Source organism: Sminthopsis crassicaudata, chromosome 1 (genome assembly GCF_048593235.1).
Source record: "Sminthopsis crassicaudata isolate SCR6 chromosome 1, ASM4859323v1, whole genome shotgun sequence".
Taxonomy (NCBI): Eukaryota; Metazoa; Chordata; class Mammalia; order Dasyuromorphia; family Dasyuridae; genus Sminthopsis; species Sminthopsis crassicaudata.
In genome coordinates, this window is record NC_133617.1 from 414273545 (window position 1) to 414299072 (window position 25528).

General features: G+C 33.8%; 1 long non-coding RNA gene across 2 annotated transcripts in view; it reads right to left on the reverse strand.

The window, feature by feature from the left end:
- Nucleotides 1-25528, reverse strand: part of LOC141554836 (uncharacterized) — a 212076-nt gene that overhangs the window by 53052 nt on the left and 133496 nt on the right. The gene's annotated exons all lie outside the window — the stretch shown is intronic.

A 25528-nucleotide genomic window follows, 5' to 3' on the forward strand; every position in this document is an offset into this window, starting at 1 on the left:
CATGACATTGCACATATTTAATTTATATTGGATTGCTTGCTGGCTAAGGGAATGTGATGGGAGAAAGAGAGGGAGAAACATTTGGGAACACAAGATTTTGCAAGGATGAATATTGAAAACTACACATGTACTTTGAAAATAAAAAGCTACTATTTAAAAAAACAACAACAGCAGGATATATAAGTCTTAGAAGCAGAAAACCTTGGTTTGAATTCCAGGTTTGATAGGCAGCTAGATGGGACAATGGAAGATTTGAGTTCAAATCTATTTTGGACATTTTACTAGTCATATGGTTTTAGGCAAGTAACTTCACCTCTGCCTCCCTCAGTATCCTTGACCAGAAAATAAAAATAATCATATTTATCTCTCTGGGTAATTATGAAAATCAACTCAGATGATATTTGTAAAGCACTTAGCATAATGTATAGTTCATAATAGGTATTATATAAATATTAGTTATTTTATAATAAAATTTTATTTGCTCTCCAAAAGAAAAATCATTCAATCTTCTAATTCATTTTTTTCTTCTATATATAACTTAGACATGTGTATGCATGTCCATTATCCCCGTCACAGAGGTACTTTTGAAAGTCTTTGAATTATGTATAGATTGTCTAACATGGAGGTCTCTTTATTCCTTATTGCACTGGAGAGGTTTGTCTCCTTTGAAAGATTTCCTTCATCTTTACACCTGGTAAGACTGAGTTAACCACTCTTTCTCTCTATTGGTTGCAGCTTTTTTTCATAATTTTTTGTTGCTACATGTTCTATAGCAGCTGGCAGAGTAGAAGGAGTTCTGGGTTCAGCAAGTGAATACTACAAAGGAACTCTGGTATGTTCAGCCTAAGAGATGCTCAGTCTGCCTCCCATCTGATTGATTCTGATTCCCAAGTCAATCAGGCCTCCTCTGAATAGGAAAGGAGTTCAATCAATTTAAGGTGGTTAGTAAATCCATTAATCGTCCTATTTCCACAAAACCTATGAGATTAGAAGGAAATGGGGGTTGTTTCTTTGTTGGGTTGTTTCTCCTTCTCAATTTCAGGTGTGCAAGATGATTCCCCCAAGGGACTTGCTTAGGAGCGAGGATTTTAGGAGAGTTAACAAAGTCAGATAGACAGCCCAGCATAGAAGCCTTAAGAAAATCAGTATGTCTAGGATTCAAGCTCCAAGGAGATGTTGGATTTGAATTTGGAATTTTATTCTATAGGAATCAATCTAAGCCATGAACCTAAACCCATTCTCTTCCCCAGAAGACTGAGGTGGTACAATGTAGAAAGAGGAATTATGCTTCCTACATATTGAGAGAGTAAGTTTATATGTTTTTTTATTATGCCTTCTGAAATCAATATTTCTGTATAAAAGTAAATATAATTGTAAGTGAATAAATAAAATCTGGATGCAGGAAGAAATCCTCTACAAATGAGAGAATGCCATTAAGAGGGTCTGGAGCCAATGACAAAGAGCCTACAAATACACATATATACATCCTCTGTGTTTACTGGAGAATTATGGGAGTGGGGTGAAATTAGTTAAAACTAACACACTTAACTTGAAGGTATTGGGGCCAGAGTAGTTGGTGTTATGTATAAAACTGGAAAAATTATTCTAGCTCTACCCATTTCCTAGGGGCATTGAAGAGAAATTACAAACTCTCCAAGCAGGAGAGAAAGTTCAACCTTCATTGTTATCATTATTGTTGAGAAAAAACATAATATAGAAAATAGTTGCCCTATGATCCAGAGATTTAGGGTCTACTTCAATCAATACATACATATTCTTTCAGAGCCTACTATATGTACTCTGAGACATCATGGCCATGTGCTCCTTGGCAAGACCCCAAATCTTAAGACTATACATTTACAGTAACAAAACAAATCTAAAACTTATTATTATTGTCATTATTAATGATATATAGATGATTTAATTTCTGATCTGAAATGGGAATTTATTTTTAAACAATAACCACTTTTTATATATTTTTATTTAAGCCTAGTACAATAGTACGAGACATAATAGTATCCTCTGACAGAAGCATTAAGGTATCATCCATAAAGAATTAGCATCAAAGTCAAGAGGTGCCCTATTGAAGTCTTATCTCTGATGCATATTGGTTGTGTGATGTCAAGCAAGTCTTTTAATATCTCAAGGCTAGTAGAAGCTCTCCAAGACTGAAAGTTGGAAAGATAATAACTTTCATTGGTAGGTAAGGAGTTACCTCACTTGGGAGACCCCTATGGCAATGAAAAATTAGTCTCTATGATAGCCACATGCAAGAAGCCTCAAAAGCCTTAACTATTGAAGCACTAAGACTTTTGGATTGTCATAGAGCTCTGAAGAGGGAAAAGAATAGGTTTTATTATATTTCACACATACTTTCATATGACTATGTAGTTCCTTTCACTTTTTATTTTTTATATAAATTCTATTGTTGGCCTTCCATGCTACCTCTCCAACCCCCTTCATTTTGCAATTCTGGGATGCTCTATAATTAGAAACTAGTGAGGCATTAGTCCCTTCCTCTGGGCAAGTTTGTGCCTTAGTACCTCTCTGTGACCTTCCATGCTAATTAAACTGCATGTGAGAATAAAGAACATTGGTACTTAAGTAAAATAAAAAGCAATTAGATAGAATCATTTAGAGATGATTGTATGTTAATAAGAAATCTTAATCAATGTGAATGCCAGTGAGACCAACAGAAGCTCCTTTGAAGACTTAACATTTTCTTACAAAAAAAGAAAGACAAACTTGCCTGTGCTCAGGGAGAGAGACACACACTCACATGTGGGTGCAGGCAAAATCATTTGATTTATATATAAGCATCAGAAAAATTTGATGCCTAATTTTATTCTCTGTTTCCTGGATATTATCAAAATATCCCTAGAGCCAAGTATATTGTACTTTCAAGGACCTTAATTGAGAGTTCATTGTATCTTCATCCAAAAAATCATAATCACATTATAAATTCTATTGTATTGCCCTCATTATCTGTCTTTTAATCCAAAAAGATAGTTGATTATGGATATATGAGGTGGAATATGTACTCATCATTACTATTCATGTTTGTACAATTTCTCTTCTCAGCTCTTGAAGAAAAAGATTTTTCAAGTATTTAACTCATTTGGCAAAATCTTATAAACTCATCACTAATTTGACAAAATATGAAAAATAGGGTATAGTTATATAATTTCAGAGATGTCACTTGTTATGCCACAGTTCTCAGTTTCTCTAATTATCCTGACTCAGTTTCTCTGCTTCAGTTCAAAGCTCAGTCTTTCAAAACCTCCCCTCCCTCTTTATCAGAATATTTGATAAGGATAAAAGATCTTATGTTTTAGAATATCAGAATGCCTTTTCCCATCCCAAGCTACCAGAATGTCAGATGTGGTCTTCTCAAGATGCCTCTCCCCATCTCCAGGGTTCCTCCCCCCATGCCTCCCCTCACCCCTGTCAGAACCAGATTGTCAGAGTCCCGTTCCTTCTCTCAGTACCCTGACTCCGCTCCCACCTCTGTTTACCCCACGTCTGAGCCACGTGTATCTATGTCATTGAGAACTCACATTGTTTGCTGGATTCTTGAAGAAGACAGTCTCATTCAACCCTGGGACCAAATCATGGATCCATTTGATCCCAGTAAATCTCTCTATTTAATAACCATTTAATAAATTATTAAATACACTCTAATCTCTATCCTGCCTCCATTTCTCTGGCATTACAACTATAGTGCAGGCTTAACACCATATACCAAAATAAGATCAAAATGGATCCATGATTTAGGCATAAAGAATGAGATCATAAATAGATTAGAGGAACAGAGGATAGTCTACCTCTCAGACCTGTGGAGGAGGAAGGAATTTATGACTAGAGAAGAACTAGAGATCATTATTGATCACAAAATAGATTTTGATTACATCAAACTAAAAAGTTTCTGTACAAACAATACTAATGCAAACAAGATTAGAAGGGAAGTAAAAAATTGGGAAAATATTTTTACAGTTAAAGGTTCTGATAAAGGTCTCATTTCCAAAATGTATAGAGAATTGATCCTAATTTATAAGAAATCAAACCATTCTCCAATTGATAAATTACCAAAGGATATGAACAGACAATTCTCAGATAATGAAATTGAAACTATATCCACTCATATGAAAGAGTGTTCCAAATCACTACTGATCAGAGAAATGCAAATTAAGACAACTCTGAGATACCACTACACACCTGTCAGATTGGCTAAGATGACAGGAACAAATAATGATGAATGTTGGAGGGGATGTGGGAAAACTGGGACACTGATACATTGTTGGTGGAGTTGTGAAAGAATCCAGCCATTCTGGAGAGCAATTTGGAACTATGCCCAAAAAGTTATCAAACTGTGCATACCCTTTGATCCAGCATTGCTGCTATTGGGCTTATATCCCAAAGAAATACTAAAGAGGGGAAAGGGACCTGTATGTGCCAAAATGTTTGTGGCAGCCCTTTTTGTAGTGGCTAGAAACTGGAAGATGAATGGATGTCCATCAATTGGAGAATGGTTGGGTAAATTATGGTATATGAAGGTTATGGAATATTATTGCTCTGTAAGAAATGGCCACCAGGAGGAATTCAGAAAGGCTTGGAGAGACTTACATCAACTGATGCTGAGTGAAATGAGCCGAACCAGAAGATCACTATACACTTCAACAACAATACTGTATGAAAATGTATTCTGATGGAAGTGGATATCTTCAACATAAAGAAGATCCAACTCACTTCCAGCTGATCAATGATGGACAGAAATAACTACACCCAGAGAAGGAACACTGGGAATTGAATGTAAAATATTAGCACTACTGTCTATCTACTAAGGTTACTTATACCTTCGGAATCCAATATTTAACGTGCAACAAGAAAATTGGATTTACACACATATATTATATCTAGGTTATACTGTAACACATGTAAAGTGTATGGGATTGCCTGTCATCTAGGGGAGGGAGTAGAGGGAGGGAGGGGAAAATCTGGAAAAATGAATACAAAGGATAATGTTATAAAAAAATTACTCATGCATATGTAATTATAAAATTAATTTTAAAAAGAGATTAAAAAAAACCAACTATAGTGCAGGGAAACTAAATGTTGAAGTAATTTTAAGGAAAATACGACACATAGACCAGTGTCAAAGTTATCTCAGGAACTAGTTAGGTACTACTATATTAATGAAAAGCCTAGGTTTTGATGTAGGTACATCAATGCCAAATTACAATCATAACAAAATTGATGTTAAAATTCAGATTAAAATGTGATCTGGCAGATATTACATATGATCTTATATATATAAATGATAAGTCATTTGTATCCCAGAAAATGTTGACTATGTATAGAATAATAGTCAACATTTTCTGGGATATGAATGACTATTAGTTACTTTTTAATGTACTGAATTGATCCTGCTATTCAATTTTATTGGCTGCTCCACCCTCTCTCTAAACACTTGCTTATTATTTGATCTGTGTTTAAAAATAACAAATTAACTCCCCACTATATTCAATGTGTTCTATGTGTAACTTCTAAAGCTATTAAGAGAAGAAAAGTCTGCTATTGAACATTTTCATTTGCAAGCTTATCTACACAAATAGTTCAGGAAATTAAAGTAAACAATTTCAAGGATGAGTCATTTATTAGTGCAAATCCAAGGTAGATTTACAATGGTTCAAGGCAAAAAACTTTTTTTTTACTTTTTTTTTTTAAGGAAATAATTGCTCTACAAATACTATATTTGAAAGAAATTAATTTTCCACTAATACTACTACTAGTTTAATCTTTTCTAACTAAAAGATTCATTTTTGTTAAATGAATCCAATAAACTTTGCACTCAAAAACTAAGTAAGTCAGGATTAAAAGTAAGTGGTTGATTCTTATTTATCACTTAGGATTTACTATCCTAAGAGTAATGAAAACTAATATCAGTCTATGTCTATATTACATGATGTTATGTAAGAGAAAGAGAGGCAGATAGAACAGAAGAAAAGAGAGAGAAGAGATGAGAGATGAGAGAAAAGAAGAAAGAAGAAGGAAAAGAGGGAGAGGGAGAAGAAGGAAATGGAAAGGGAGAGGAAAAGGAAGAGGAAGAGGGAGGGAGAGAGAGAAAGAGAAAGAGGGGGAAAATGGAGGGAGGGAGAGAGATAGAGGAAAAGAGAGAGACAGAGAGAGAAAGAGAGAGAGACAGAGAGGGGTGATGGAGGGAGGGAGGGAAGGAGAAGGAGGTAGAAAGAGAGGAGGGGAGGAGGAGGAAATAGAGAAGAGGAAAAGGAGAAGAGAGATAAAAGGAAGAGAAGGAGAAGGAGGAGGAGGAGGAGAGGGAGCAGGAGAGGAAGAAAGAAGAAAGACAAAAGGAGGGGAAGAGAAAAAGGAAGAGACAGAGACAGAAACAGTCAGAAAGAGAGAGAGAGAGAGAGAGAGAGAGAGAGAGAGAGAGAGAGAGAGAGAGAGAGAGAGAGAGAGAGAGAGAGAGTATTCTTTTCCAATGCATTCATAGTGTGAGAAGAGGCTCAAAATGATAATGAAAATCTGTCTCTATTGGGTGGTTTGCTAGTTGAATAATAGAATTAAATCATATTCATCCAATGGAAACTATTCCAAATAATAAGACAATTCTCTGAATGGCTCTGTTAGATCTAATAACAAAGTTCTGTTGTCTCAGAATTGAGGAATGACTTGTCATATCCATATCCCAGGGGTATAGAACAGGTAAAGGAAGCAAGGAAGAAATGCATAGAATTTCAAAGATTTCAGATAGGTTGAATATATTTATTATATGTGGATTTGGATGAGAAAGTGGTTCTACTGCCATAGTGACCATTAAAATAAATCAAGTTGATGGCCAGCAATCCAGCAGAAAGTCAAGGGTTTGAGCTGGACAGTGTGACAATGTCACCCACATGTAGGAATAAGCAATTAGAAGGCATCAAGTACAGGTCTCATTGTTTCCATGGGAAAAGGGAAGACTGAAGATGTGGGAGCATAGTGGCATACTGGCCATTAAAAGCAGCTGAGAGATCAAAAAGCCAAGTGACATAATATAACCTAAAACCAAGCATTTCCATATATTATTAGTTTTGCCAAGATTTACAAGCTAACTTACAGATGCTTCTTAAATGGACAGTGCTTGTCAACTAGCAGAACCCATAGATGACTTAGAAGTTAATTTTATTCTGAATGATTTTTTACTACCTCATTTCACTTAATGGGGCAGAAATACCATAAGAAACAGTTATAATTATGCACATCATAGGAGAAAGAAGCCTCTTATGGTCTTATAGTCCTTATGGTACTTATGATCTTAAAGTGAGGCCTCTTATAGTTAGAAAAAAAAGCAATAACCTTAGATTCTCAGATACATTCAGTTTTGTTTTGTTTTTGGTGAGGCAATTGGGGTTAAGTGACTTACCTAGAGTTATACAGATAGGAAGTGTTATGTGTCTGAGGACAGATATGAATTCAGGTTCTCCTGACTTCAGGGCCAATGTTCTATCCACTGTACCATCTAACTACCCTTACATTCAGTTTTGTTGATATTATTGTCACAGTAATAGTGATGATGATGGCTTTTATTTAGTATTTTAAGGCTGACAAAACATTTTCCCTAAAGTTATCCTATAGCTGAGATATGTATATTACCAGCCTATTTTACTGATGAAGAAATGGGCTCAAATAATCTCTCTTCACATATATTTGAACACAAGCCTCCAGGGCTCAGCATGCTCATTTTCATATCATATTACTCTTCTAGAGAGAGAAAAAATACAGAGTCTGCTGAGCAAAATGGTAAGGGACACCATGAGGTGATTCCTACAGAGTCTGAATTGTTTCATATGAGGAATGTTTAAAAGCTCGGAATATTGAGTTTGATTTGTGCCACACAAACATCTGAAGGCTCTCTACAGAATGGAGAAGTTGAGTGATAAATTATGCTGTACTCAACAGAGAGCATCATATTATTTGCAACTGAAACCATTTTTTCCAATTTCAGAATGAACAAATTGCAGTTGCTTACTTAGAGTACTATCATTATAGGGTATGCATAGTCAACTGCTAAAAGGCTAGGGCCATGCCTAACTGTGCTGTAAAATGTCAAACATAGCACTTATTTTTCTGTTTTGATTATTATCATCAAAAAGATGATAGGACTTATCCCCATAAAAGTTTCTTTTGCTGCTTTTAAGAAAAAGTACAATATTCCTTCCCATTATATTCTCAAGAAAGTCTCTATGGAAACCATCTAAATGAAAGGGCAGCTATTATATTATTATCAATTCTGATTAGCAATTATTGATTTCTTCTGCAACATACTTTCAAAATAAAATATTTCAAATGTCATTTTAACCAATTCTTAATAATAAGATTTCCCTTTTGTTTCAGTATTCTGCAAAGTGTTATTTAAAGAATACATTATGAATAGCATTTTTTTTACTACAACTAGCAATTTCACTGTTTTGAAGCATAAGCAAGTTGATTTTTAAAATCAATATTTGTCAACTTTATACCATCCTGTAAAGAATTATATCGAAGGGAAACCAATCTATCTAAGGCTTAGAAAAGTTATTTTAGAAATGTGAGTGTGGAGGGACAAAACCAAGATGGTAGAGAAAAGGAAGAAATTGTCCTGAGCTCTCCCAAAACCCTATCCAAACAACTTTAAATAAAGCTCAAAACAAACTCTGGAGTGAAAGAACCCATACAATGATGGGGTGAAACAAATTTCTAGTCCAAAACAACTGAGAAGATCAGCAAAAAAGTCTGTTTTACCTGGGTGAGAATGGAACATAGTCCAATGCCGAGTTGGCCCTAGTAAACAAGCAGTAGGGTTTGAGGTTGACTGAATCGGTCATGGCAGTGGTGATTTTCAAACTTCTCAGCCTCAGATGGCAGAGGGGTCAGACAACTGACCAGAAAGAGATTGTGGAGGTCCATTTCTGGTACCAAAGATAAGACTCTTGCATTCCCCATACTTGGATTTATGGCAGAGTCAGGGAACTCAGTCTGATGATGAGAAGCACTAGAGAACTCGTAACTCCAAAGTAGCTAGGACTGTGGTCCCAATTCCAGGGAGGAAATGAGTATTTGTAATCATTTACAAGCCAAAGTATAGACCAGAAGAGTAGTAAACACACCTCTATCTAGATCATACTTCCTCAGAAGAACCAAAAAATTACAGGTTTTTAAAATTATATCTGCAAATAGTTTCACCAAAAAAAACTGAAGCTTGGGATAGTACCTTCTCCACTCCAGAAACAGCTTCACTTTATCATAGAGTTAAAAAATCAAGAAATAGCTTAGAAACATGAGCAAATAGCAAAAAAAGATCCTGACTATAGAAAGTTAGTATGGTGACAGGGAAATTCAATACACAAACTCAGAATTCAATAAAGTCAAAACTGCTAAATTCCAAAGCCTCAAAGAAAAACATGAATGGGTCTCAGGCCATGGAAGAGCTCAAAAAGAATTCTTTAAATCAAGTAAGAGAGACAGAGGAAAAATTGGGAAGAAAAATGAGAGTGATGCTAGGAAATCATGAAAAAAGTATCAAACACTTGTAAAAGAAGTACAAAAACACTGAAGAAAAAAACACCCTAAAAACAGTATAGACCAAATAATAAAAGAAGGACAAAAATCCAAAGAAGAGAAGAATGTCTTGAAAAGCAAAGTTGAATAAATGGAAAATGTTACTGAACTAACTGAAGAGAACTCTTTAAAAAGCAGAATTGACAAATGGGAAAGGAGATATAAAATCTCATTGAAGAAAATCATTCCTTAAACATTAGAATTGGGTAAGTTGAAGCTAACTTTATGAGACATCAGGAAACAATAAAATAAAATCAAAAGAAAAAAATAGGGGAAGCTAGGTGGCACAGTGAATAGAGCACCAGCCTTGAATTCAGGAGGACCCAAGTTCAAATCTGATCTCAGACACTTAATACTTCCTAGCTGTGTGACCCTGGGCAAGTCACTCAACCCAAGAAAGGAAGGAAAGGAAGGAAAGGAAGGAAAGGAAGGAAAGGAGGAAGGAAGGAAGGAAGGAAGGAAGGAAGGAAGGAAGGAAGGAAGGAAGGAAGGAAGGAAGGAAGGAAGGAAGGAAGGAAGGAAGGAAGGAAGGAAGGAAGGAAGGAAGGAAGGAAGGAAGGAAGGAAGGAAAGAAAGAGTAAAAAATAGAAGAAAATGTGAAATTCTGGAAAAACAACTGACCTATAAAATAGATACCAGAGAGATAATTTAAGAATTATTAGACTACCTGAAAATCATGATAAAAAATAATCATAGACATCATCTTTCAAGAAATTACCAAGGAAAACTTTCCCAACATTCTAAAACTAGAGGATAAATAGAAATTAAAAGAATCCACCTATTACCTCCTAAAAGAAATCCCAAAGTATTATAACCAAATTCAAAACTCCTAGGTCAAAAAGAAAATATTGAAAACATCCTTAGAGAAACAACTCAAATATCATGGAGTCACAATCAAAATAACACAAGTTTTTCAGAGTCTACAATAAAGGAATGGAGGGGTTGGCATATGATATTCAACGGGAAAAAAAGTTAAGATTATATACCCAGCAAAACTGAATATAATCCTTGAGGGGGGAAATAGATATTCAATGAAATTCAAGACTTTCAAGGATTTCTAATGGATCAGAATGAATAGAAAATTTGATTTTCAAATTCAAGACTCAAGAGAAGCAAAATAGAGATAAGTAGCAAAGCAAAGTTGAAGAGATTTAATAACATTAAACTATTTTTATTTCTACATGGAAAAAATGATAGTTCTAATTCCTAAAACTTTCTCATTAAAAAGGCCTCATTTCTAAAATATATAGAGAATTGACTCAAATTTATAAGAATTCAAGCCATTCTCCAACTGATAAATAGTCAAAGGATATGAACAGGCAATTTTCAGATGAAGAAATTAAAATAATTTCTAGTCATATGAAAAGGTGCTCTAAATCACTATTGATCAGAGAAATGCAAATTAATACAACTCTGAGACACTATTATACACTTCTCAAATTGGTTAAGATGATTGATAAGAAAAAACAATGATGAATGTTGGAGATGTGAGAAAACTGGGACACTAATACATTGTTGGTGGAATTCTGGACTGATTCAACTATTCTGGAGAACAATTTGGAACTACACTCAAAAAGTTATCAAACTGTGCATACCCTTTGATCTAGCAGTGTTTCTACTGGGTTTATATCCCAAAGAGATCTTAAAGGAAGGAAATGGACCCACATGTGCAAAAATGTTTGTGGCACCCCTTTTTGTAGTGGCAAGAAACTGGAAACTGAATGGATGCTCATCATTTGGAGAATGGCTAAATAAGTTATGGTACGTGAATGTTATGGAATATTATTGTTCTATAATAAACGATCAGCAGGATGATTTTAGAGAGGCCTGGAGAGACTTACATGAACTGATACTAAGTGAAATTAGCAGAACCAGGAAATCACTATACACAGCAACAACAAGATTAAATGATGATCAATTCTGATGGACTTGGCTCTCTTCAGCAATGAGATGATTCAGACTATCTGTGATGAAGGATTATGAAAACTAAGTGTGGTTCACAATAAAGCATTTTTACTTTTTTGTTATTGTTTGCTAATATTTTGTTTTCTTTCTTATTTTTTCCTTTTTGATCTGACTTTTTGGGCAGCAAGATTGCTGTATAAATATGTATGTGGATTTAACATATATTTTAACATATTTAACATATGTAGTATTACTTACAATCTAGAGGAAGGGATGGGGGAAGAAGGGGAAAATTTGGAACACAAGATTTTGTAAGGATCAATGTTGAAAAATTATCCATGCATATGTTTTGAAAATAAAAAGATTTAATAAAAAAAACTTTCTCATTATTAGAATAGTTAGAAGAATACAAAGATAGAGGGTATGAGAGTAAATGGAATCTGATGGTATTATCACCTAAAAAAACAAAATTTTAAAGGGTGATAAAAGAGGAATGCCCTGGGAGAATAGGAAAGAGAAAAGTAGAATGGAGTAAAGTAGCTGACATAAAAGAGGCATAAAGAGGTTTTATACTGGAGGGGAATATTGCAGGGAGAGGGACTTAAGGGCAAGTGTGTGCACTCTCATCAGAATTGGAAAAAAGAAAAATAACACATAGATTCAATTGAGTATGGAAATCTATCTTATCCTACAGAAAAGTAGTAAGAGAAGAGAATAAAAAAGATTGAAACTGATAGAGGGGAAGTCAGGTTTGAAGAAGTAAAAGTCAGAAGCAATGAACAGAGTCAAGAGAAAAGAGAGACAAAGAGAGAGAGACACACAGAGAAAGATATACAGTAATCATAACAGTGAAAAAAGTTACAAGTTTCTCTGATAAAGATTTCATTTTCCAAACATAAAAAGCTGAGTCAAATTTTGAGAAATAAGAGCAATTCCTCAACTGATAAATGGCCAAAGACATGAAACAGTTTTCAGATGAAGTAATCAAAGCTATCTATAATCATACTATTGACTAGAGAATGAAAATTAAAACAACTCTAACTTGTCACCTCATAACTACTGGATTGGCTAATATGACAGAAAAGGAAAATGACAAATGTTGGAGATGATGTGGGAAAATTGAGACATCAATGCATTGTTGATAATCTGTGTATTGATTAAATCATTCAATAGAGAAATGTGGAAATATGCCCCAATGGCTATAAAATCATGCATACTCTTTGACCAAACAATGTCATTATGAGGTCTGAGTCTCAAAGACCAAAATATTTTTTTAAAAAGGAAAAAGACCTATATGCACAAAAAATATTTATAGAAGCTCTTTTAGCGATGGCAAAGAACTGGAAATTTAGGGGATATCCATCAATTGGGCAATGGCTGAACAAACTGTGATGATTGTGATGGAATATGATTGTGTTATAAGAAATGATGAGCATGATGATCACAGAAAAACCTGGAAAGACTTATGCAAATGATAAAAAGCGAAATGACTAGAACCAAGAGATCATTATGCACAATAACAACAATACTGTATCATGATCAAGAATCATTTTTAGTAATATGTAGTGATCAGACAGTTCTGAAGGACATGTAACAAAAAATTGTATCCATCTCCAGAGAAAGAACTGATGAGTGTGAATGCATATTACAGCATGCTTTTCCTTATTTTCTTTGATTATCTTTTTTTTTGTGTCTCTGTTTTCTTTAAACATGACTAACATGGGAAATATGTTTTGCTTGACTACATATGTATAACATATCAAATTGCTTGCTATCTCAATGAAGTAGGAGGGAAGGAAAGGTGGTAAAGAATGTGAAACTCAAAAAATGTTTAAAAAAAGTTAAAATTATTTTACATGTAATTGGAAAAAATGAAATATTGATTTGTAAAGGGAATGGAAATATTGTAGGGAAAGGAGGGCAAAGAGAAAAAGGAGAAAATAAGAGGGGAGAAAGCCTAAGAGATAAAGAAAATTACAGGGAGATGAGAAAATTATTTTAAAAAAAAGAAAAACCAGAGAAAAGAGAGAAAGAAAAGGGGAAAGAAGAACTGTATAGTCATAGCCATTCATTTATTATATCTATCCAACTCTATTTCCCATACTTCAATAAACTCTTTGTCTGATCAAACTGGATTTGATACTCAATTTTTACCATACTCCTGAGGATTTGCCCATTCATTTCCATCCTTCTTCATCAGGCAAAAAATTATCAATCATACTTTTATTTCCAGGATAATTTATAATCTAACCTTCTCCAATTACTTCTCCAGTTTCTTAACAACTCTAACCCACAAAAATATTTCTCTTATTTCAATTGTTCTTCCAACTGCAATTAATATCACAAAACACATATTAATACATGGCTTCTGAAGATCTAGCTTGTTTCTCCAACTAGATTGAACAGTTAACAGTTATTAAAGAAAGTGACCTTGGTAGCTATAGCTATAGCTATGATGAGGTAATAGAGAACCTCAAAATGATGAGGTAACTTGAACCAAATCATGAGATAAATACCTAATAATGAGGTATATACCTCAATAGGATTAAGTGAGGTCTAGTGGCAGGATTCGGGGTACAGGGAGTCACATGGAGCTCCCCTGCAACCCCCTTAGGATTCGGCGCAAGGATACAAAGTTAAATCAGGTCTAGTGGCGGCGAGAGTCCCCTGTAAATGAATTTACAGGCCCGAAAACCTAGATGGGTAAAAGATGTTTATTGCAGGGTTTGGAAGCAAGGTTAAGGTCTGGTTAGTAAAAGGCATTAGATAGAGGAAGATAAACGCCGAAAGCGGCGGGGACAAAGAATCTCTGATGCAAGCATCTTAGCTGGCATCTTTCAAATCTCTGAACCAAAGATGGTTCTAGCTTTGCTCTTTTTATCTGCTTGAAGAAGTAATGGGCGGAGCTCAAGTTAATTCCTAGAAGGCCAGATTTTTGGCGGGCTTTATCCAAGCCAGCTCAGATCCAGTGGGGGGCTGGGTACAAACCCAGACTAGTTTGACCAGATGTTGTATCAAAGTCCAAGTCCCAAAGGAAGTTGTAGATCAAACAAGGAATACCAAAGGGGCTACCGCCCTCAACAGCTATATATGTGATATATATATATATATCACAGAGACTCTTATCATACTGTTATTTACTTGACAAAATTCAAGAAAACAGAAGTTCCTACCAGAATATGAAATTAATTTGGAGTTATATATCACTACTTTGATATGCTTTCAGTTAAGCATTTTCAAAGGGCACTATTTCCCAGGGAGCTTTTTAAGGTCCCCATGGCTCATAACTCACAAAGTCAAAGAGAAAAGGAAAAAAAAAAGGTTATCATTTGAATAATGTTAATTTCATTCCAAGGCTTTTGGATTATTCATCCCTATGAATGATCCAGTCTCATTAGATTCAGGCATTCCTTCTAAATGCTTGGCTGGAGTCCAAACAGTTATTTGTTCAACTCAATAATCTAAGTTTATTGTCTTAAATAAATCACACCTGACAAATAACTCATGCTTCAAAATGATCTTTAAAAGTGGGTATTAAAGTAATGCCGTCAGTTCCAACAAACTCAGGAGATTTTAAGTCTTTCAACCAAACAACTAAAAAGCTTGACATGTTAATTTATTGCTGTACCACTTCTTACAACAGCACTTTGATTGGTCTCCATTACTTACCAAACAGTACTTCCTTTCAACAGAAATGTAATTTACATATGGAAAAGAGGGTTATCCAAAGATCAGCTACCAGCAGAACATATAGAGAGGTATTCTTGGAGAGCCAATCCTTTTCATCTAGTTTTGATGTTTAAAAATATTAATATCAATTACAACCAAATAATTACAGAGGTTGAATTTATTTTCCTATAAGCAATAGCTAGCATTTCTTATAAAATAATGATATAAGTTTCATGTGTATGTCTTGGGGATATCATTTCATCATGTTAAAGAAGGAAGAATAATAGAAAAGGACACTTCCCAAAGTACATTATAAAAATGAAAAACAATTACTAATAATATAATCTAATATAATGAAAGGAATGGACCTTACAAGCCATGTTGGGAAGAAATGAAATAATGCAATAATAACTAAGGATGTGATTTAATCTGTATTTGATTAAAGAACTGGTCAATCAACCAGTACTTATTGAGTGCCTTTCATACAATCAATCCTATATTATTTGTATTAATAAAAATGTTAATATTAATAGTTTAAAATAGTGAATAACTCAAACATTTATATTTAAGTTTAGAATGTCTTTGTACTTCCATTTAAAGTTCATTCATTAATTCAATAACAAACATTTACCAAGCAGTAACAAGTTTTGGCAACTCTGCATAACTCATAGGAATTACTTAAAAACAAACTTCTATGATAAGATGCCTATCACTAAACAACATACAATCTCAAAAGAACCCATAGGAGCTGAAATGACTTCACAGAGTATGTCATCACTACTGAGATATATTCTAAAAGATCATAAATTCTGTGAATTCAATTCTATTAGTCAAACATTTATTAAATGCTGGTTATATACAAGATACCATAACATGGTATCAACTAACAGTTGATGAGAGCAGAAAGCTGTCCCTGTGGTTTCAAGGAGCTTCCATTTTATGGATGGGAATATCAACTATACAGATATGAGTATATACCAAAACATTTTATGCAGAAGAGAGTACTGTCCATTGACAGCATCAAAACAAGCTTCATAGAAGAGGCTGAGTCAAAGGAGATGAAAGATTCTATGAAGTAGAGCTTAAGAAAAAGCATAAGACAAGGAAGAGAAACTAAGTATTCAATGAGATCAGAAATATAACACTAAATTCAAAGACATGCTAGGAGGCTAGCCTGAGTGGAGCATTATTTAAACTGTCATGAAATGTAAGTAGCAATCAAATTGTCAAGGATTTAAAATGCCAGACTAAGGAATTTGTATTTCATCCTAATTTTTATATACTTTTTTATAACTTTTTTATATAACTTTAGCAGGAGAATAATATGGTCAGGCCCATGTTTTAGAAATATTAATTTGGTTAGCTTTGGGAGAACATATTAGAGGAAAAAAAAAAAAAAAAGATTGAAAACTAGATTGACCATGGACTACAAGCAGATACCTAGGGATAATTTATTTAAAAGCACTTTACATAACATAAATATCACATAAATGCCAGATATTATTATTGTCATTATGGGAAACAAAGATCTAATATATAAACCTCAGACTCTTTTCTCCAAAAGTTAAATAACCAAAACACAAAACAATCGCAAAAGGAAAACAAGAAACCCTGAAAAGCTGGAAGACTCTCAGAGTTTTGCCTGGCTCTTTACTCTTTAATTCACATATTCATTGCCTCAGGAACTTCACAAAAGATGGGCCAGTTGGATAATCTTTCACCTGTATGAAATACAGCTTGAATTCTTCTTGGAAGAAGTGAACTAGAGAGGAGTGGAACCTCAGAATCTTATATCTAGTGCTTGAGCTCAGTTGAATTATTGGACAGGACCCCATCTCTATTTGTTGCTAATAGTATTAGCTGAAAGATTTTTTTCAGATTCTAGAATACTATTACCCATTTACTTTAATAATTAGAGTAGTTGATTTTAAAAAGATTTTTGTTGATATTATTTAGTTTTAAATTGCTTGAATTTCTCTCTAAATCACTTCCTTACAAAAATACTTTCCCCAAAACTTCTTCAGAATATTTTAAGAAAAGAAATAAAAGTCAAATTAAGCAAAACCAACAAATTATTTTAAAAATCTATCATTATAGAGGATATTTCTGCACTAATAGACTCTTATCTCTATAAAGAAGCAGGTCGTGGTATCTTCTCCTATCTCTTTTTGTAGTCAAGCTTAGTTTTTACTATTGTGCTGGATATTCTTTCCATCTACTTTGTAGCAATCATTGTGTAAATGTGCATGATATATTATATATTTCCTAGGTCTGCTCATTTTAATCTGTTCTTATATTGTTTTTCCATTCCTCTCATGTTTATCATTTTTTATAATAAAGTGATATTCTATTACATGTGGGTATTACAATTCTCAATCAGTGAGAATCCACTCTATTACTTAGTCTGTGTAGCCACAAAAAAAAAAGTGCCATTGAAATATTTTGTGATATAGTTTTGACAATTTTCAGGTAAATGTCCAGAAGAGAAATCTTTGGGTTGAGGATATAGACTATTTATTTTATTTGCATAATCCAAGTTGCTTTCTTTTTTATTTTATTTTTATTGCATTAAGTTTATTTTTTAGTACAGAATGCTTTATGAATCATGTTGGGAAAGAAAAATCAGAGCAAAAGAGAAAAACTATGGGAGAGATTAAAAAAAACAACAACAGAAAAAAGAAGTGAGCATAACTTACACTGATTTACATTCAATCTCCTTATTTCTATTTCTGGATGCAGATGGCATTTTCTGTCCAAAGTCTATTGGGATTGCTTGGATCATTGAATAGCTGAGAAGAACTAAGCCTTTCAAAGTTGATCATCGCACATTCTTGTTACTGTGTATAATGTATTCCTGGTTCTACTTGTTTTTCTCAGTCTCAGTTCATGTAAATCTTTTCAGGATATATTCTAAAATCAGCTTGTTCATCATTTTTGAATGAATAATAATATTCCATTACTTTCATGTACCATAACTTATTCAACCATACCCCAACTGATAGGCATCCACTCCTTTTCCAATTCATTGCACAGAAAGAGCTGCTACAAATATTTTTGCATATCTGAGTCCTTTTCCCTCCTTTATGATTTCCTTGGGATATAGATCCAGTAATGGAACTTCTGGGCTAAAAGGTATGCACAGTTTTATAATCCTTTGGACACAGTTACACATTGCTCTCCAGAATGGTTGGATCATTTCACAACTCCACCAACAATGTATTAGTGTCCCAGTTTTCCCACATCTCCTCCAACATTCATCATTATCTTTTCTTGTCATTTTAACCAATCTAAGAGGTGTGAAGTGGTACTTCAGAGTTGTTTTAATTTGCATTTATCCATTCAATAGTGATTTGGGCATTTTTTCATACAATTATAAAACGCTTTAATTTCATCATCTAAAAATTGTCTGTTCATATGTTTTAATCATTTATCAGTTGGGGAATGACTTGGATTCTTATAAATTAAACATACTTCTTTATGTATTTTAGAAATGAGACCTTTATCAGAAATACTGGCTGTAAAGATTTTTTCCCAGCTTTGTACTTCCCTTTTAATCTTGTTTCTGTTGGTTTTGTTTGTGCAAAAACTTTTAAAATTAATCCAATCAAAGTTGTCCATTTTGCATTTCATAATGTTCTCTAGTTCTTCTTTGGTCATAAATTCCTCCCTTCTACAAAAGATCTGATAGGTAAATTATCCCTTGTTCTCCTAATTTGTTTATGGTATCCTCTTTTTTATGCCCAAATTATGTATCCATTTTTACCTTATTCTGGTATGGGGTATGAGATGGAAGTCTAATGCTAATTTTCTGACACATTATTTTCCAGTTTTTCCCAGATATTTTTGTCAAATAGTGAGTTCTTATTCTAGAAGCTGGAGTTTGGAGTTTTATCAAATATTAGATTGTTATAAACCTTAATTATTGTGTCATGTGTATCTAATCTATTCCACTGATCCACCACTTTGTTTCTCTGGTTTTGATGAGTGTTTTATAATATAATTTTAGGTTTAGTACTGCTAAGCCACCATCTTTTGTATTTTTTTTCATTAATTCCCTTTTTATTCTTGTTCTTTTGTTCTTCCAGGTGAATTTTGTTATTTTTTTCTGTCTATAAAAAACTCTTTTTGGCAGTTTGGTTGCATGGCACTGAACAAGCAGACCAATTTAGGGAAAACTGTCATTTTTATTATATTAACTCAGCCTAACCATGAACAATTGATATTCCTTCCAATTGTTCAGATCTGATTTTATTTGTGTGAAAAGTGTTTTGTAATTGTTTATATAGTTCTTGGGTTTGTCTTCATAGAAAAAGCTCCAAGTATTTTACTTTGTCTACAACATTTTAAATGGAATTTCTCTTTCTATGTCTTGCTGATGAGCTTTGTCAGTAATATAGAGAAATGCTGATGATTTGTGCGGCTTTATTTTATATCCTGCAAAATTTACTAAAGCTTGAATTGTTTTCAGTATAATTTTGGATGATTTTTTTAGAATTCTCTAAGTATATCATCATATCACATGCAAAGAGTGATAGAATAGGCAATGATGAAATAAAATTAATTCCTTTAATTTATTTTTTCTTTTCTTATTGCTAAAGCCAAAAACTCTTGTACAATGTTGAATAGTGGTGATAATGGGAATCCTTGCTTCACCCCTGATCTTATTGGGAATGCATCTACTTCTCTCCATTGCAGATAATGCTTGCTATAAGTTTTAGAAAAATATTGCTTATTATGTTAAGGAAAGTTCCCTTTATCACTATACTTTGTAGTGTTTTTAATAAGAATGGGTGCTGTATTTGTCAAAAACTTTTTCTGCATCTATTGAGATGATCATATGATTTCTGTTGGTTTTGTTATTGATATGATTGATGATGGTAAGTTTTCTTGATATTGAACTAGCCCTGCATTCTTGATATAAACCCACTTGGTTATAGTATATTATCCTGCTGATAAGATTGCACAATCTCTTTGCTAATATTTTATTTAAATCTTTTGCATCAATATTCATTAGGGAGATTGGTCTATAAATTTTCTATTTGGGGGCCCTTCCTGATTCAGTACCATATTTGAATCATAGAAGGAACTTAGCAGTATTCTTTATTTACCTATTTTTCCAAATAGTTTACATAGTATTGGAATTAATTGTTCTTTAAATATTTGATAGAACTTACTTGTGAATCTATCTGGCCCTGGAGATTTTTTTCTTAGGGAGTACTTGTTCAATTTCTTTTTCTAAAATGGAACTATTTAAGTAATTTATTTCCTCTTCTATCAATCTGGACAATTTACATTTTTGTAAATATTCATCCATTTTAGTTAGATTGTCAGATGTGCTGCCATAGAGTTGGGCAAAAAAGACCTTAATCATTGCTTTCATTTCTTTTTCTTTGGTGGTAAGTTCATCCCTTTAATTTTTGATGCTGGTGTTTTGATTTTTTTCTTTCCCTTTTCTCATCAAATTAACTAAAGTCTTATTTTATTTTTATCTACATTTTCCTGAGACTTGCCCAGGGTAACACAGCTAGAAAGTATTAAGTGTCTGAGATTAGATTTGAACTCAGGTCCTCCTGACTTTAGGGCTGGTGCTCTATTCACTGTGCCACTTAACTGCCCCTAGATTTATTTTGTTAGTTTTTTTTTTCATATTTTGTTAGTATTTTGTTTGTTTGTTTTTGATTTATCCTGTCACCATAGTAGTTTTCTATAGTCAAGCTTCTTTTCTGTTTTTTGCTCATTTTCTTTTGGTATTTCCTCTTTTTTTTTTTTTTTTTTTTTTTTTTTTTTTTACTTTTAAGTTGGAATTCTGCTCCTGGAGTAAAGGTGGTCCCCAGGTTCCCAGCTTCATGTGCAACTCTGAGCCTTTGCTATGAGCACAGGGGCCCCTTGTGTTTATAGGGAGTAGCTTGTCTGCTCTTTCCAGAAAACAAGCTGGTTTCCCAGAGTTGTCCTTCTGAGTTGGTACTGGGGGTGAACCAGGATTGAGGGTCTTAATTGCTGATTAGCTCTGATTAAGACCCTCTCACCAGATCTCCCAGAGTCTATCTGACCTGGGCTGAACATGCTTTTAACCCCAGTGATACTTGATCTTTTTTGAAATTTTTTCAGTCTATCTTGAACTAGAAAGTGACTTCATTCTATCAGACTCTATTCAGAGGCTTAGTTTTATGTGGTATTCAAGGGAAACTGGAAGACCTCAAGAAGCTTCCTGACTTTACTCCACCATCTTTCTTTCCAGAGTGGTTAGACAGCTCTGCCAAAAAAATGCATGAATGTCTTTCTGTAACTACTAGAACGTGAACTATTTATATATTTTGTCATAAAATATGTTATAAAATCTATTAAAAACACTAGAGAGCAAAGGAATAAATGGTCACATATTTTTCCTAGTTGTTTATATCTTTTGGGAATTAAAATTCTTAACTGATTTTCTTTACTAATTAATTGATTGCTCTCCTTTCTATTCTAGTGATATACTTTTTTATAGGTGTCATTTAAAAGATTTCTCATTTTATGTAATCAAAATTTTTTTATGTAATCTTTTACAATTGCCTGGGTTAGGTGATGTTTCAATGCCTTTGACACTTCATAAGATCCTGGGAGAATTAACAGAGTTAGAGCTAAAAGGGACCAGCTAATTCAATTACTTTACAAATTACTTACTAATTTACAAAGTACTTACTTTACAAATGATAACATTGTAATCCAAAGAAGTTACTGATATTTAGAAAATTTTAGAGGCAAGCTTTGAACCCCAGATTCTGTACCCTCAGAATCTATATTTTTCCATTGTATCATCACTATATATCCCTCTTTTAGTCTTCTATGAATAGGATTTTCAGCTTATTTCTATTTCTTAGTAGAAACATAGGTATGTTATTATTATCAAGATTCAGGATAGGAATATGAAATCAAGTTGAAGATAATTTGGAACAACTTATACTCTTAAAATCTAAGTGATTCAGATGAAGGAAAAAAAATTTACCTGAAATTACTACATTAGTTGGGTGTAGGATCCCAGAGGCACTAGACAATTAAACAGGTTTCTAGTTTGCCTTGCCTTTATTGACATTTGGTTCTAAAAAATCATATCACAAAAAAGTGATGCTTCAATTAATTTATGTTACTATACATAGAAGTACTGGCTCTCATCTCAGAAATATAACAATAATAATAATCATTTATCTTTGTACAAACATTTTTATTCCAAAATGCTTTCACATAAGTTCCCATTTTATCACCAAAATTGTTTTCCAATTTAGATAGGCCAAAGAAAATTTTCCCACTTTTATAGATTATAAAATTAAAGTGAATGTCACAAATCTTTGAATCAGTAAATAAAAGATCCTGGAACTTAAAGGATATTTAGCAGAAAAATTAAGTTAATAATGGTTGGAGGCCATGCTATATGCACTGTAACACCCAGTTGCCCTGAGAAATAATGTTTTTAAGCCTGAAAACAAAATGGACCAAATCTCACTATTTCTCCTTCCATTAGTCCCTAAGTTTTTCAGATGTGATCCTAGAATAGCCATCTACAATAAACCAATGAACTTTATCATTGACCACCTAATTTGTTAATTTGACTAAAGTAAAATTCCTTTATTCTGAGAGAGAAGTGAGGGAGGAAGTGAATGAGGGAGGAAGAGAGGAAAAGAGAGAAAGAGAGAGAGAGAAAGGGAGGGAGGGAGGGAGGGAGAGAGAGGGAGGGAGGGAGAGAGGGAGGGAGAGAGAGGGAGAGGGAGGGAGGGAGGGAGGGAGAGAGAGGGAGAGAGAGGGAGAGAGAGAGAGAGAGAGAGAGAGAGAGAGAGAGAGAGAGAGAGAGAGAGAGAGAGAGAGAGAGAAGGAGGGAAGGAGGGAAAGAGAGAAGGAGAAAAGAGAGTATGGGTATGTATTAAAACAGATCCCTTTTGTAATCTGGTGAAGCCTGTGGACCCCTTTTCAAAATAAATATTTTCAAATACATGTAATAATGTAATTACAATGAAAGTCACTTATATTAAAATTAAAATGGAATTATTCCAATTTGTTCTTCATGGACATGGTGAAATCTATCCATGGATTACTCTGGTGGTCTGTGGACTCCAGGTTAAGCGACCCTAAACTAAAGAGATAATGGAAATGGATATTATCATTTCCATAGGAGTACAGAGAGATGGGAGGGAAGAATACAAATATCTCCATCACCTGAACCATTAATTAATAATCCTCCACTCTCTGGGAAACACAGACAAGAGCTCTACCATAGGCAATGGATTTGTAACCATCATATCTGAGCAAAATATCTCAATAAAATGTATAATCAAATACTAAACAGTTGAAAATGACTGGAAGGGGAGGTTCTACACTCCTACTCAAGAATAACTCAGAACACTGTGGGGCAAATAGAAGAGACAAGAACTAGCTTAAAAAACAAGAACAAAAATAATATTCTGATGGCTTATGATACTTGCTGCTATATTTTAGTAGATTACCACTGCTTTTGATCTGCTCAGGTCACTCCTGTTTGGCTACAGCTCTTCAAGCCAGCATCAGCAGATATATCTGTGATTTTCATGCAGCTAACAAGAAGGTATATACATTGGCAACTGGGAGTTAAACATAGAGACTTACTGAACAAATTAGCTAGAGCAGTGCCAAAGGCAATTTGCTGTTATGATCCTTAGGGCATACTCAGAGCCTTATATTTCTGTGAGCTTTGTTAAAAAAAAAAAATGACCTGTTGACTGGACACTAGCATGAAAGGGCATAAGTTAAGAGTAGTCAGCTCAGCAATCATTCTTCTCAAGTGCTTCTTGAGAGCAGAGAATGACAAGGAATATTTATTTGTCTGGTCTCTACTGGCTGATCAAAGTCTGAAATAACAAGAAAAGACCATGGAATCATTGAAGCTTCTCTGCACAGTGGTTTGGAAGACTTCTCAACTGTTCTTTAGTGCAAACCAAAGCAATTTAAAAACAGCATGGGGGATAACCATTCAATGGACCTTCATTAAAAACTGTCAGCAGAAATGACTTTACAAAATTTTAAACTTAGACCATTTAAAATTTAGAAGAACAATTCTGACTTTGTTGTTAATAGCTCCATTTGGGCTAAAACCTGATTTTATAATTTAAAGAAAATGGGAATTACAAGGCTGCAAAGGGACTAAAATTTTATCTAGGAAATCAAATATTTCTAACTATAAATATAAGGTAACTTGGAAAATATAAGACAGCTATCATAAACTATAAAGCAGCATGTATGAATTAAAGTGATTCCTGAGAAATACAAAAGGAGGATACAGTTGCTACAACAAGAATACTGGGCTTTTCTCCCAATTTTAATATGTAAATTTTAAGTCCTAGTGTTTAATCATTTTTATTCCATTATTTTTTCCTTGACTTGTAGAAAATGAATCAGTCTTTGGATCCACCCTTTGCCTTTTATCATTTTGCTATGGTATATTTACCTAGTTTCTGTTTTCCCATAAAATAATTTATACAAAACTCTTTCAACTAAGTAGGACATTTTAGTTGTCTTAAAGTATTGGAAGACTTGTCTTTTGAAAGAGGAACTAACCTCTGTTTTGGAGAAAAGAATAAAAGAAAGAAAGAAAAGAAACCCAATGCCTCAGGAGATTGTTTTTCTATGACTATTCTTTACTGTATTTGTCTCTCTATTATAATTTCTACCATTTGAGGGCCAAAAGCATTTCTGTAATTCACCAGACATTGTATACACCAGTAGATACTGTGCCTACAATAGAAAGTCAGAATATATGCTAATAGATCCAATTTTATAAATTCAGGTCCTTTCTGCTACAATACAGATAGCTTAAATATGTCTTTCCAACCATATGTCTTTGTCATCTCTTTCTACGAATTCATTATAGGAGGAACCAGACAACAATTTGAAGGCCTTTATTTCATTTCTTTGATATTGTATAGACACACAAAACCATCTGTGGCTTTGCTATCTACTTCTTATTTCTACTTAAATTTGCTTCCTCACTTTTTCCAAATATTAATTTCTCTGATGATTACTTCTTCCTTATGACTACTTTTGTAAGATATAATAGCCTGATCATGCCCATCATGCACACTTGGCGTGGTTCTAAACTTCATTCTTCAAAGACCATCTTATTCCACGGCTCATTTCCAAATAGCATCGCTGGAAGAACATCAATGTTAAAAAGATGAGTCTCTATTTCACAGAAAAGCTTGAAGTCATAAAAATGCTTATGAAATTCTCCAAAAGCAATCAAGTCTACCATTCTCCCTCTCCAATCCAATTCTGGATTCTGCCCATTGATCATTTGCATACCAAGATATAAATACCAGTAGACAAGCCTTATGGATGCACTGCATACAACATT